The sequence below is a fragment of the Panthera leo genome, chromosome E3 (assembly GCF_018350215.1).
Source record: "Panthera leo isolate Ple1 chromosome E3, P.leo_Ple1_pat1.1, whole genome shotgun sequence".
NCBI lineage: Eukaryota > Metazoa > Chordata > Mammalia > Carnivora > Felidae > Panthera > Panthera leo.
In genome coordinates, this window is record NC_056694.1 from 24,846,506 (window position 1) to 24,860,843 (window position 14,338).

Consider the following 14,338-nt stretch of genomic DNA (forward strand, 5'->3'; position numbering starts at 1 on the left):
AGTAGACCTGAGCAGTGCCTTTATTGCTTAATTAGATTTATATAACTACCTGGACTGTTCACATGTGGCTATTTAAATTTAAATTAATTTAAATACTATTTAAAAATAAGTTCTTAGAGTAACTGAATTTTAAGCACTTAAATAGCCACTTGTGGCTCTTGGCTACTGCATATAGATAACTGCAGACACAAAACATTTCTATCACTGCAGAATATCTCTTGTGGACAGTGCTGATCTATATTGATAATAGCTCAGAAGTGGGTGATATAAGGGGCACCTGGGTGGCTCAGTTGGTTAAGCTTCCAATTTTGGCTCAGGCCATGATCTCATGGTTGGTGAGTTAGAGCCCCATATTAAGTAGTAGTTAAAAACACTAAGCCTTTAGTGTAACTTTTCTGTTTATTTGTAATTTTTTAGATCATGTCTTCAAATGATGCAAAAAACATAAAAATTACACAGTGAAAAAATCTTCCTCCTGCACCCCCATCTCACAGCTGCTCAGTCTCATCCCCGCCCCCCCACTCCCTTAAGGAACTACAATTACTTCTATGTATCTTTTCAGTATTTCTTTATGTGTATTTAAGCAATAGATTCTTCTTTCTCCACCACTTTAACACAACAGGTAACCTAGAGTACACACTATTCTTCCCATTAAAAAACATTTTTATGACAAATTCTTGAAGGTCTTTCCGTGTCATTACATAAGTATCTTTCTCATTTTGGTTTTTTTTTTTTTTAATGTTTTTGTTTTGTTTAAAGAGTGCATGGCATTCCAGTGAACAGCTGCACCATAATTTCTTAAGCCAGTCCTCTATTGATGTCATTTGAATTGTTTCCATTATTATGCATTTAAGATGAAATTTTGAAACTGTTTCCTCCACCACATTTAGAATCCTTCAAACATATAATGAAAAGAAAATTGACCAGTCATTTGGAGCTTAAAATGAGCCTAACCATTCTGCTCTACCAAAAAGAACTTATCAGCATCCTCCTCATCAAAGTGGTAAGATTGCCTTCTCCCCAGCGATGTTCTTTTCAGTGATCTTAGCATTTCATAACATCTATTTTCCAGGTTTCCAATATTCTTTATAGGTGAAGGAGCTGAGCTAGGAGTAGAGATGTTTATACTGAGCTACAGAAAACTCCTCTAAGAGAGAAAGTACCATTCCTGGTCAGCTGGGCTTTCAAAGTATTTAAGGTCTCATCGAAAATGCAAGCTCTACATCTATATAAACAGCAGTGCAGAAGAGGTTTTAGCCGCCCTACATCTCTGTAAGTATCTCTCCTACCAAGTAATCCAAGAAATAACAGTGGCTTAGCATATACAGCCTCAAAGCAAGGGGAAGCCCCCTACTATTCTCCCTAGCCCTAAACTTAACCTTCTCTATAGGATTTTTGGAGCTGCCCTTGATCACTTAATGGAGAAAAGTGGCTTCCCTGGATTATTTCCTTGGAATTTCTTTTATACGTTCCCTGAAGTCTCCCTAGAGGTAGTATGCATACTTTCTGGATGATGCAGAAGATGGATTCTTATCTGCCACTGAGCAGGGTGGAGAGGTAAGTAGACAGCACAATGAAAAACTCAGCTGGTACTTGAACTCAATTAAGTTTTTTCCAAAACATTTTACCAAGTTAACACATGCACATAGTTAAAAAAAAATTACATAGTACCAAAAGACTTAAAATGAAAAACTTATCTGCTATGTTAATAGCCTTTTGTGTGTACATACTCCTTGCTACTTACTAGATACAATTACACAACAGCTGAGAAATTCTGATAGAAATACTTTCATGAGAGCACTTTTGATTTGTTGGTTTTGCTTGCTTGTTTGTTACTCTTGCTCAAAAGTGCATGTGCCAGCCCAGAAAACCTTACATAGAAGACAGATAAGGTAGTACTCACTAAAGTGAAAGATTCCAACACAGCTGGCGGTGATGGCAGACCTGTTTCCTAGAAGAGCATCCCTGAAACTTGAACTCTCACTTCTGCTTTAGTCCTGGTAGTAGCCAACAGAAGAGGGAGAAGTAGTCTGACAACTGGAAGAAGCAAGACATAGACAGAGGGCCCTTCCTGGATTGGTGGAGACATTCTAGAGGGAGGAGCAGGAGTTTCAGGCCAAGTTTACGCTGAAAGTTTACACAATTTTCTGCCACCCTCCCTTTTAGAGTTAATTATTTAAATACCTTGTAAGCTTTTGCTGGGGAGCTGGGAAAGTAATTTATTCACAGGAAGAAAAGTGTCTATGGAGTTGCTGGGGGGAATGGGTCCCATGAAGGAATAGAAGAAGTTTTCTCTTAGAAGGAGCAAAGAAAAAAGGACGTAAGAAGACAAAGAGGGGGTTTGAAATGGAAAAGAAAGAAGTTAAGGGGTGGGTTTGGGTTGCTCTAGGTCTTAGGGAACCTGTTGCTGTGTTTATCTGTTGAGCTGGTGATGACTAAACATAAATGCTATCAGGTCATTCCTCTGCTCAAATCCTTCGGTGCTTCCTGGTTCACTCCAGGTCAAATCTCAAGTCCTTCCATGGACTACAAGGAACTGGTGATCTGGCACAGGGTCCTCTCTGACCACCACCCACCTCTCCTTCTCTTAATCTTCTGCAGCTTGAACATACCACACATGTTCCAGCTTTGGGATCTTTGAACTTGCAGCTTCTACTGCCTGGAAAACTCTTCTCTTAGATAATCCCTTGGCTAAATCCCCATTTTATGAGGTATCCATCAAAGTGGTCTTCTCTTACTACATTTTCTAAAACAGCACCCCTCATTTTTTTTCTCTTTAATCTGTGTTAACTTTTTACATCTCTTACTATCACCCTTAGGAATAAGAACTTTGTTTTGTTTGCTGATGCATCACTAATGTCTAGAGCAGTTGCTGGCAGCTTTTAGGCATTCACTAAATATTTGATTGGTAAATGAATAAGTAAATGACCTTTTCAGTTACATGTGACAGAAACCCAATTCAAATGCACTCAAACAAAATGGGGGATTTATTGGTCACTTTTTAGTTCTATGAGTTTTTGGTTGTTGTTGATTCCCTGGGATTATCTATGTAGATAGTCACATAATCTGCAAATAGGGACAGTTTTACTTCTTTCTTTTGGTTCTCTGTGCCTTTTATTTCCTTTTCTTGCCTTATTGCATTAGCTAGAATTTACAGGCTATGTTGAATAAGAATGGTGAGAGCAGCTATGCTTGCCTTGTTCCTGATATTAAGTGGAAAGCATTCAGTCTTTCATGCTTGGGGGTAATGTCAGCTGTAATATTTTGTAGATGACATTTATCAAGTTGAGGAAGTTCTCCTTTATTCTTATTTTTCTGAAAATTTTTATCATGAATAAGCCTTGAATTTTGGCAAATACCTTTTCTGTCTCAGTATCATCACGTGCTTTTTCTTCATTAGCCTATTAATAAAGTGGATTTTTTAATCATTGAACCAGCCTTGCTTCCCTGAAATAATATATATTTATATTTATAGATGAATTCTATATACCTCTTGCCAATTTTGAGAAGTTTTCCATCATTATTTCTTGGAGTAATTTTCTAGTCCTGCCCTCTCTCCCTTTTTGGGAGTCTTATGACACAATGTTAGATCTTTTATGATAGCCCTACAAGTATCTGAGGCTCTTTTTTTTTTTTGTTTTTGTCAGCCTGGTTTCTCTCTGTTGTTATTATTGGGGAACTTTTTTTTTCAGATTTTCTAATTTGACCACTTTATTTAAACAGAAAAAAAAAATCCACAATTTTAATTATGTACATATGTGGGAACCCTACAAAGATATGAGACTCCTACATTGATTAAATTTTACCATCAAAACTGTTACTTTTTAAAAATGTTTATTTATTTTAAAATTTTTATTTATTTTTTTAATTTACATCCAAGTTAGTTAGCATATACTGCAACAATGATTTCAGGAGTAGATTCCTTAATACCCCTTACCCATTAAGTCCATCCCCCCTCCCACAACCCCTCCAGTAATATATTGGGTAATTTTTATTTTTCTATCTTCCAGTTAACTAATTATTTTCTCTTCTTCCTCCCATTCTGCCGTTGAGTCTATTCAATTAAGTTTTTCTCTTATTATATTTTTTATTGTATTTTTTAATTTTAAAATTTCCATTTGGTTCTTCTTGATAATAATCTATTACTTTGCTGAGGCTTTGGTGTTTCAAGCATATATATTTACAATTGCTTGTTGAAGCATTTTTATTATGGCTGCTTTAAAATCTTTGTCAGATACTTCTAACATCTTTGTCATCTTGGTGTTGGTATCTATTGACTGTCTTTTTTTATTCAGTTTGAGATCTTCGTGGTTCTTGGTATGGTGAGTGATTTTCATTTGAAACCTGGACATATTTGTATTATGTAATCAAATTCTAGATCTCATTTAAACCTTCTCTTTTAGCTGGCTTTGTTCCACATTGTCCTGGCAGGGAAAGTGGGAGGGCACCACCTCATTAATGCCAGATGAATATAGAAATCTAGGTTGTCCACTAAGTCTCCAATTAAACTGGGATTGGGAGCAGTGCTGGGTGGGGATAGCAGTTCCAACTCCTCATGGGGTCTCTACTGACACTGGCCTGTTCCCTACTTGGCATTCTCTGATGCTACCCCAGTGGAGGGTATTGGGACACCTTGTTATAGACTGGTGAGAGTAGAAGTCTAAGCTTCGCACTCTACCTTTTGCTGGCATAGGTAAGGATATGGGGAGCTGTGATTTTTTCTGTGGTATTTGGCTGGAGTAGAACAGATAATATTTAAAAGTTTTTTTTTTGTCTTGGTAGGCTGCTCCTTTCATGGTCGTCTGGTAAAAGACAGTAGGCTTTTTCTGGGGCTTTTATTGTTGGTACCATTGGTATTTCCAGGTTTCTGGCTTTTTCATCTCCCAAGTCTACAATATATGAGGCAAAAAAGAAAACCCAGGGAACTGACCACTGGGTCATTCCTTAGGTCCCAAACTCTATAACCAGTCTGCCTTCCTCTCTATACCTTCCAGAGTCTTATGTTTGTTTTATATCTAATGTCCAGGGATTTCAGTTGCACTTAGCAGGAGAAAAGAGAAAAGTCTGTCTACTTCCTCTTCCCAGAGTAGAAGTCCTCCCAACTCATTTTTTGAGATTAGAATAACATTGATAGCAAAACGAGACAAGAACACTGCTAAAAAGAAAATCACAGGCAAACTGAAAAACTATGAACAAACAAAAAGTCAAAAATAGATTTTTAACAAACTGAAATCAGCAATGTACAAAAACCAAAAATCCATTATGACAAGTTTCAGTTTATCCTAAGAAAAGGTAAAAGGAGAAAAACCAATATGAGCATTTCAGTGCACACATAAAAGGTATAAATTTCAGTATTTATTCGTGATAACCTCCATTGCCCTCAAAAGTAAAATTCAAGTGGAAGGAGATTTCTTTAATGTGATAAATAATGTATATCAACAAATTATTTTGATATTGAACATTAGAAACATTTTATGGTGAAAAATTAGAAGCATTCCAACTGAGAATAAGGCAGTGGTCACCATGCCTAATTAATATTATACCATGGGGCACCTGGGTGGCTCAGTCAGTTAGATGTCTCACTTTGGCTCAGGTCATGATCTTGTGATTCATGGGTTTGGGCCTTGCATGGGGCTCTGTGCTGACAGCTCAGAGCCTGAAGCCTGGTTCGGATTCTGTGTCTCCCTCTCTCTCTGCTCCTCTCTTGCTCATGCTCTGTGTGTCTCTCAAAGATAAATAAACATAAAAAAATTTTTTTTAAATTAAAAAACCTAAAAAACAATGCAGAAGATAGCCTCCAACAAAGAGTTAATTATCCAACTTTAAAAGTAAGGGCTATGGCTGAGAAACCCTGATCTAATGTCTAAGTGGATTCAGTGCTTACTAATAGTCCTTTACACATAGCTTCTCTTTCCTTGTATTCATTAATGTTTTTCTTTGTTAGCTGAATTTAACACCTACTAGATTTTTTCCCCCACAAGGGCTTATAATGACTGCTTTCCCTTGCTTAGTTGGTAATGCCTATCTACTGACTTTATACTGAGAATATAAAGTCTAGGTAAGAGTTTCTTGTGTTAAATTTTCTTTCCCTCAGAAAACTGTAGACCTTGTTTCACTGTTATTTGGCATTAAATATTACTTTGGAGAAGCCAGAGGTCAAACAAGTTCTGTTCTCCTGGAATGTGCCTGTTGTATAATAGAAAATTTGACTGGCCTTTGTCCTTGGTTCCTAAATCCTTGGAGACTCTAAATCCCTAGAATTCCTGAGTAATAGGAGTGCCTTTGTTATTCATGAACCCCTTAAATGCCACCTGAGATTATGCTAGCAAGGTGACTCAGGATGAAGGGTCTGGTCACCAGAAAGGTCAGCCATGTGATCAGAGGGTTGGAGCTTTGAAGCTCTGGGGAGGGAAGGGGAACTGGAGATTGACTTGAGTCAAATGCCTAATGATTCAGTTAATTATGCCTAAATAATGAAACCCCAATAAAAATGGTGAAGTTTCCTGGTTGGTGAATATATCCAATGTGCTGGGAGGGTTACATGCCCTGATTCCACAGAGAGAGGGCATGGAAGCTGTACATTTGGGACTTTCCAGACTTTCTTTTATGCTTCTTTTCATTTGGCTGGTCCATATATATAACCTTTATAATAAAACTGTAATCCCAAGTCTAGCACTCTTCTGAGTTCTGTGAGGTCTAGTGAATTAAGGAACAGGAGGGGGTGGTAGCCAGTTGGTCAGAGGTTTGTGTGGTCTGGGGACCTGTGAACTTACAGTTAACATCTGAAGTATGGGAAGTCTTTCTGGGGACTGTGCTTTTAAAGCTGTGAGGTCTGATGCTATCCCAACAGTGTCAGAACTGAATTGAAATGCAGCACTGTAGAGCCTCACTTACTCTGCCTGGGTGCTTGTGTAATTTTTTCTTTATTCACAAATTAATTAACTTCAGCCAGAGGTGTTTTAATGTTGTTATTCCTATATCAGGTCTTACCTACAACAAATGTGTCTTATTCTGTAGATTCTTTTTCTGTTATGCTAGTTTATGGTCATTCTCTATTATAATTTCTACATCATTCTTCGTAATGTTACTGACTTGGGTCCTTGGGCTCTCCAAGCAATAGGAATTGACTGGGGCCAAATGGGAATTTCCAGGCAAGGCTTTTATTGGGCTTATGCTCGAGCACAAGGGAGACAGCGCAAAGGAAAGGGTCCTTCATGCTGGCTGTCAGAACAAAGGCCAAGGAAGTTTTTAAAGACGGTAAGGTGGGAAAGGAGTGATGTCTAAGCATGTAGGGGTGGAGAGAGATACAGGAAGTTGGGCGGACAGGCAAAGTGGACAGAACATGCTTCTTCACGCATCGAATGTCTCATTACCATGTTAAATCTCCACCCCTGGGCATGGTTTTTAGTATTAAAATGAAGGACAAAGTCAGTGAAAGGTCAGCACTGGGGTCCATCTTGCAGACTGGTTTGATTTGGTCTTCACCAGTCTTTGTAGAGGGGTCCCTCCTTTGGTAAACATCCTGTTTTCCCATTCCTGTGAGACCATAGAGATCCATCTCTCAAGGATTGCTGGATTTTGTGGTGAAGATTGAGGGGACCTGAGTTCAGTCCCTGTTCCATCTTAGTAACTTCAGTGCTCATGTAAACAACCCATTTAATACTGTGGTCTTTCATTCTCTTAATATCCTGTCTCCCAATGATCTTAATCCTACCCAGCCTTAGTCTCTCATTCTTGTGACTGCACCCCACACCTTCTCATTACCACCAACAGTACTACCTCCAAAATCTGTGTCAACATCCCCCACCCCGCTTTTTTTTTTTTTTTTTACTAATTCCTCCTGTCTTGCCAGTTCATTTCCCTTTACTATCTTTATCACAGTAATTCCTTTAACTCCACTAAAATCTTCAGTCCATTGACTTGAACACTGTCTTCTTCATACCTTCACTTACCTCTTGCCCATCTTGGATTCTAGGTCCTACACAGCTCCTTTGTACTGCTCTCCCTCACCATACTCACCCGACAAAACCCAGCTTTCTGCAAAACTCCAGATAGCTATCTCCCTATATTGTGACTGCACATGAGCAGCTTAACATAGCTCTGGAGAAATGGTTCTGCGGAAACCTGGTTCTGCACTTAGGATGTTGATGGTACTTGCTAATGGTCTTAAAAAATCCAAGCAGGTCCTTCCCATTGCCTGATAACCCCATTACATATCTATAGGTGGAGATAACCATTTCATACCTTCTCCTATTTCTATAAACCTTCATCTCTCCTCTCCTCCTCTTATTTCACTGAGATTTAGAAGTAGCCAGAAGAGAATTTCCTCAACCCCCTAGTACTTAATCAACCTAAACTCCTACAATTCTGTTCATACCTTCTGCATTCCTTCCTGTAACAATGAATAGTTGTCAGGTTCCTAGTTTGGGCCACCCTCTCCACAGTGTCCTTGACATCATCTGCTCTCCCTAACTCAAGAACATTACTCCTTCAATTACCTCTCTCCTGTACCACCCATTTCTTCCTTTTATTTTGGACTAGGAGTTGTAAAGAGACAGCCACAAACACATAGTAATATCTCCTATATTAAAATATCTTACTGGGGGCGGCTCACCGGGCCCTCGATTCTGAACCACACACCTACAGGGAGTCAGAAAGTTGTCGCGAGATGAGGAAATCCTGATGCTGGCTTTGTCTTCCTGACCCGAGAGGTAGTCATGACAATGGACATGAAGTGAGAGGGTGATGTCTGGGCCTCAGCTGTCATCTGTCCTATGCTGGCATTGGGTGAACCTTATCAAGTTCCATCTTTGAACAATTTTCACAGTGTTGGACAACAAAGAAGACAGAAAAGCATCCCTGAGAACATCATTTTCCAGGTTCCATTTGTGTCAAGGAGGTGGCTGGTAACAAGTTCTTAAAGAAAAAAGACTGGCTTCTGGGAAGACAGCCGTGTAGGAGGACGCTGGGCTCACCACATCCTGAGGATCACTTAGATTCCACCCACACCTACCTAAATAACCCAGAAAATCACAAGAAGACTAGCAGAACGGACTTTCCGGAGCTAAGCCTAGATGAGAGGCCCATGGAAGAGGGTAGGAAGGGCGGCGAGGCGGTGCGCGCTCCACGGACTGGCAGGAGGGAGCTGAGGCAGAGGGGCAGCCCACCAGCAAAGCAGAGCCCCTGAGTCTGGCTTGCAAAAGCAGAGGGGCCAGACGGAGTGTGTTGGGACAGCAAGTGGGACTTAACATCTGGAAGGTTATAAGTTAACAGCTCTGCTCAGAGAACCGGAGGGCTGGAGGACAACGGGAGGGAGAGTTGTTGAGCCCCGGAGGACAGAGCTCAGCTTGGCAGGGAACAAAGGCGGTTGTCAGCGCCATCTCCCTCGCCCATCCCCCAGCCAAAATCCCAAAGGGAACCAGTTCCTGCCAGGGAACTTGCTCGCACTGCGCAAACACCCAACGCTGTGCTTCTGCGGATCCATCCCTCCGGTGGGTCGGATTCACTCCCGGTGCCACAGGGCCCCTCCTGAAGCGGATCTCCGAAGGAAAAGCGAGCTGAGCCTCCCCCTCCCGCCCCTGTGCAACTTGCCTATCCACCCCAGCTAATATGCCAGATCCCCAGCACCACAAACCTGGCAGTGTGCAAGTAGCCCAGACAGACCGCGCTACCCCACGATGAATCCCGCCCCTAGGAGAGGGGAAGAGAAGGTACACACCAGTCTGACTATGGCCCCAGTGGTGGGCTGGGGGCAGATATCAGGTCTGACTGCAGCCCCGCCCACCAACGCAAGTTATTCAAGACAGCACAGGGGAAGTGCCCTGCAGTTCCGCACCACTCCAGGGACTATCCAAAATGACGAAACAGAAGAATTCCCCTCAAAAGAACCTCCAGGAAATAATAACAGCTAATGAACTGATCAAAAACGATTTAAACAATATAATGGAAAGTGAATTTAGAATAATAGTCATAAAATTAATCGCTGGGCTTGAAAACAGTATAAAGGACAGCAGAGAATCTATTGCTACAGAGATCAAGGGACTAAGGAACAGCCAGGAGGAGCTAAAAAAATGCTATTAATGAGCTACAAAATAAAATGGAGATGACCACAGCTCGGATTGAAGAGGCAGAAGAGAGAATAGGTGAACTAGAAGATAAAATTATGGAAAAAGAAGAAGCTGAGAAAAAGAGAGATAAAAAAAATCCAGGAGTATGAGGGGAAAATGAGAGAACTAAGTGATGCACTAAAGAGAAATAATCTAAGCATATTTGGTATTCCAGAGGAGGAAGACAGCGGGAACGGAGCTGAAGGTATACTTGAAGAAATAATAGCTGAGACTTCCCTGATCTGGGGAAGGAAAAAGGCATTGAAATCCAAGAGACACAGAGAACTCCCTTCAGATGTAACTTGAATCGATTTTCTGCACGACATATCATGGTGAAACTGGCAAAATACAAGGATAAAGAGAATATTCTGAAAGCAGCTAGGGATAAACGTGCTCTAACATATAAAGGGAGACCTATAAGACTCGTGACCGATCTCTCTACTGAAACTTGGCAGGCCAGAAAGGAATGGCAGGAAATCTTCAATGTGATGAACAGAAAAAATATGCAGCCGAGATTCCTCTATCCAGCAAATCTGTCATTCAGAATAGAAGGAGAGATAAAGGTCTTCCTAAACAAACAAAAGCTGAAGGAATTCATCACCACTAAACCCAGCCCTACAAGAGATCCTAAGGGGGATCCTGTGAGACAAAGTACCAGAGACATCGCTATAAGCATGAAACCTACAGACATCACAATGACTCTAAACCCATATCTTTCTATAGTAACACTGAATGTAAATGGACTAAATGCACCAACCAAAAGACATAGGGTATCAGAATGGATAAAAAAACAAGACCCATCTATTTGCTGTCTACAAGAGACTCACTTTAGACCTGAGGACACTTTCAGATTGAAAGTGAGGGGATGGAAACTATTTATCATGCTACTGGAAGTCAAAAGAAAGCTGGAGTAGCCATACTTATGTCAGACAAACTAGACTTTAAATTAAAGGCTGTAACAAGAGATAAAGAAGGGCACTATATAATAATTACAGGGTCTATCCATCAAGAAGAACTAACAATTATAAATGTCTATGCGCCAAATACAGGAGCCCCCAAATATATAAAACAATTACTCACAAACACAAGCAACCTTATTGATAAGAATGTGGTAATTGCAGGGGACTTTAATACCCCATTTACAACAATGGATAGATCATCTAGACACACGGTCAATAAAGAAACAAGGGCCCTGAATGATACATTGGATCAGATGGACTTGACAGATATATTTAGAACTCTGCATCCCAAAGCAACAGAATATATTTTCTTCTCGAGTGCACATGGAACATTCTCCAAGATAGATCACATACTGGGTCACAAAACAGCGCTTCATAAGTATACAAGAATTGAGATCATATCATGCATACTTTTGGACCACAATGCGATGAAGCTTGAAATCAACCACAGGAAAAAGTCTGGAAAACCTCCAAAAGCATGGAGGTTAAAGAACACCCTACTAAAGAATGAATGGGTCAACCAGGCAATTAGAGAAGAAATTAAAAAAATATATGGAAACAAATGAAAATGAAAATACAACAATCCAAATGCTTTGGGATGCAGCAAAGGCAGTCCTGAGAGAAAAATACGTTGCAATCCAGGCCTATCTCAAGAAACAAGAAAAATCCCAAATACAAAATCTAACAGCACACCTAAAGGAAATAGAAGCAGAGAAGCAAAGACACCTTAAACCCAGTAGAAGAAGAGAAATAATAAAGATCAGAGCAGAAATAAACAATATAGAATCTTAAAAAACTGTAGAGCAGATCAATGAAACCAAGAGTTGGTTTTTTGAAAAAATAAACACAATTGGTAAACCTCTAGCCAGGCTTCTCAAAAAGAAAAGGGAGATGACCCAAATAGATAAAATCATGAATGAAAATGGAATTATTACAACCAATCCCTCAGAAATACAAGCAATTATCAGGGAATACTATGAAAAATTATATGCCAACAAACTGGACAACCTGGAAGAAATGGACAAATTCCTAAACACCCACACACTTCCAAACCTCAAACAGGAAGAAATAGAAAGCTTGAACAGACCCATAACCAGCGAAGAAATTGAATCAGTTATCGAAAGTCTCCCAACAAATAAGAGTCCAGGACCAGATGGCTTCCCTGGGGAATTCTACCAGACATTTAAAGCAGAGATAATACCTATCCTTCTCAAGCTATTCCAAGAAATAGAAAGGGAAGGAAAACTTCCAGACTCATTCTATGAAGCCAGCATTACTTTGATTCCTAAACCAGACAGAGACCCAGTAAAGAAAAAGTACAGGCCAATATCTCTGATGAATATGGATGCAAAAATTCTCAATAAGATACTAGCAAATTGAATTCAACAGCTTATAAAAAGAATTATTCACCATGATCAAGTGGGATTCATTTCTGGGATGCAGGGCTGGTTCAACATTTTCAAATCAATCAACGTGATGCAACACATTAATAAAAGAAAAGATAAGAACCATATGATCCTGTCAATCGATGCAGAAAAAGCATTTGACAAAATTCGCATTCTTTCTTAATAAAAACCCTCGAGAAAGTTGGGATAGAAGGAACATACTTAAACATCATAAAAGCCATTTATGAAAAGCCCACAGCTGGGGCGCCTGGGTGGCTCAGTCGGTTAAGCGTCCGACTTCGGCTCAGGTCATGATCTCACAGTCCGTGAGTTCGAGTCCCGCGTTGGGCTCTGTGCTGACAGCTCAGAGCCTGGAGCCTCTTTCAGATTCTGTGTCTCCCTCTCTCTCTGCTCCTCCCCTGTTCATGCTCTGTCTCTCTCTGTCTCAAAAATAAATAAACATTAAAAAAAATTAAAAAAAAAAAAAAAAGAAAAGCCCACAGCTAATATCATCTTCAGTGGGGAAAAACTGAGAGCTTTCCCCCTGAGATCAGGAACACAACAGGGATGTCCACTCTCATGGCTGTTGTTTAACATAGTGTTGGAAGTGCTAGCATCGGCAATCAGACAACAAAAGGAAATCAAAGGCATCAAAATTGGCAAAGATGAAGTCAAGCTTTCACTTTTTGCAGATGACATGATAATATACATGGAGAACCCGAAAGACTCCACGAAAAGTCTGCTAGAACTGATACATGAATTCAACAAAGTTGCAGGATACAAAATCAATGTACAGAAATCAGTTGCATTCTCATACACTAATAATGAAGCAACAGAAAGACAAATAAAGAAATTGATCCCATTCACAATTGCACCAAGAAGCATACAATACCTAGGAATAAATCTAACCAAAGATGTAAAAGATCTGTATGCTGAAAACTATAGAAAGCTTAGGAAGGAAATTGAAGAAGATATAAAGAAATGGAAAAACATTCCATGCTCATGGGTTGGAAGAATAAATATTGTTAAAATGTCAATACTACCCAAAGCTATCTACACATTCAATGCAATCCCAATCAAAATTGCACCAGCATTCTTCTCGAAGCTAGAACAAGCAATCCTAAAATTCATATGGAACCACAAAAGGCCCCGAATAGCCAAAGTAATTTTGAAGAAGAAGACCAAAGCAGGAGGTATCACAATCCCAGACTTTTGCCTCTACTACAAAGCTGTAATCATCAAGACAGCATGGTATTGGCACAAAAACAGACACATAGACCAATGGAATAGAATAGAAACCCCAGAACTAGACCCACAAAAGTATGGCCAACTCATCTTTGACAAAGCAGGAAAGAATATCCAATGGAAGAAAGACAGTCTCTTTAACAAATGGTGCTGGGAGAACTGGACAGCAACATGTAGAAGAATGAAACTAGACCCCTGTCTTACACCATTCACAAAAACAAACTCAAAATGGATAAAGGACCTGAATGTGAGACAGGAAAACATCAAAACCCTAGAGGAGAAAGCAGGAAAAGACCTCTCTAACCTCAGCCGCAGCAATTTTTTACTTGACACATCCCCAAAGGCAAGGGAATTAAAAGCAAAAATCAACTGTTGGGACCTCATGAAGATAAAAAGCTTCTGCACTGCAAAGGAAACAATCAACAAAACTAAAAGGCAACCAACGGAATGGGAAAAGATATTTGCAAATGACATATCCAACAAAGGGCTAGTATCCAAAATCTATAAAGAAATCACCAAACTCCACACCCGAAAAAACAAATAATCCAGTGAAGAAATGGACAGAAAACATGAATAGACACTTCTCTAAAGAAGACATCCAGATGGCCAACAGGCACATGAAAAGATGCTCAACGTCGCTCCT

General features: G+C 39.9%; 1 protein-coding gene and 1 long non-coding RNA gene across 4 annotated transcripts in view; one reads left to right on the forward strand and one right to left on the reverse strand.

Annotated features, from left to right (window-relative positions):
• ACSM3 (acyl-CoA synthetase medium chain family member 3) overlaps positions 1-14,338 on the reverse strand; it is a 46,898-nt gene that overhangs the window by 31,725 nt on the left and 835 nt on the right. The window contains exon 1 of one of the 3 annotated variants that reach the window (XM_042922099.1): positions 1,904-1,959. The exons of the other annotated variants lie outside the window; for them this stretch is intronic. The gene's annotated coding sequence lies outside the window, so the exon portion shown is untranslated. Of the gene's footprint in view, positions 1-1,903; positions 1,960-14,338 lie in introns of those variants that run through there. 3 annotated transcript variants of the gene reach the window in all.
• Positions 1-14,338, forward strand: part of LOC122209857 — a 42,467-nt gene that overhangs the window by 18,192 nt on the left and 9,937 nt on the right. Inside the window, exons 3-4 of the long non-coding RNA XR_006197778.1 lie at positions 891-1,272; positions 1,391-1,557. This is a non-coding gene — a long non-coding RNA (uncharacterized LOC122209857). The remainder of the gene's footprint in view (positions 1-890; positions 1,273-1,390; positions 1,558-14,338) is intronic.